A 1,165-nucleotide genomic window follows, 5' to 3' on the forward strand; every position below is an offset into this window, starting at 1 on the left:
CAACTAAATACAAATGCAAGAGCAGAGGATACAGTTGCACATGTTTGCACATAAAAAGGGTGGATACGCAATGGAGGGAGTGAATATATTAGGATAATGTGATTTGGGATATGGTCTTGTGCTAACCTTATAAAAAATGAAGATCGTGCTTTTTATATAAAGATGCACACAAACTGCACATGCAGAGCTTAATCCTAAGACAAAATGAGTAATTTAAAAACACAGCCTATCCCCAGTCGCACGAGTGAGGGCAGAGTGCGCTGTGCCTTCAGAGCGGGGAGAGGCCTCTTCTAGGTTGGGTGGTGCGTGCCGCCACCCCAGGGCTGGTGACACGTTCCCTGCATTGTGAAAGCAGAAGAGCTTTAGGCGTCACTGGAGATGGACAGCCCGGGGGTTGAGACACAGGCTTTGGGGCCAACATGCCTAGATTCGAATGTGCACCTGCCTTGCTGCTCACCCTCGGACGATACTCAAGTCCTTTGTGACTCAGCATCCTTGTGGGTGGCGGTAGGTGACAGGACTTAAGGGGTTCTAGTGACGTATACACTACTTAATACATGGGAAGAGTTTAGAACAGCACGTGGAGTTCAGTATTTTTGATGTCTTAATTCTCATCTCCACTCACTGTAGTTTGAGTGACGAGCTAGAAGGAGGGGCTTAGAGACTGAAGGCACATAGACGGGACAGCGTTAGTTAGCTTCTGACCAGTCCCAGCTGCCAAGGAGCAGACAGTAATAGACGACGTTGCCGGGACAGGTCCGTGTCGGGGTCTAAGTGCCCAACTGGATGCTGGCTCCTAGCCCACAGGGAACTTCGAGACTCCCAGGGAAGGTGTGGGGACAAGAAGTCAACATGTCATCCCATAAGGACGTGCTCATGTCGGCCAGCAGAATCTTAGATGTGGTTGGCAACAGCATTACCAAGGAGCCGCTTCTCCAGCATCTCCGCTGAAACGCATAGAGCCGTAAATAAAACCACCTATGGATTTTCTACTCCAATTTCACGGCTGTGATACCGGAAACAGCTCAGCAAGCAAATAAAGAAATTGAGCTGAATTTTATTGAGTTACTTGACTCAAGCAACAGGACAGAATTTTGGATTGACTGCACACCCTTCAGGCCATCATCTTTGATGGTTGTCGTCCATTTTCACTGGGGCCATCAAT

The sequence above is a fragment of the Camelus ferus genome, chromosome 25, assembly GCF_009834535.1.
Source record: "Camelus ferus isolate YT-003-E chromosome 25, BCGSAC_Cfer_1.0, whole genome shotgun sequence".
Taxonomy (NCBI): domain Eukaryota; kingdom Metazoa; phylum Chordata; class Mammalia; order Artiodactyla; family Camelidae; genus Camelus; species Camelus ferus.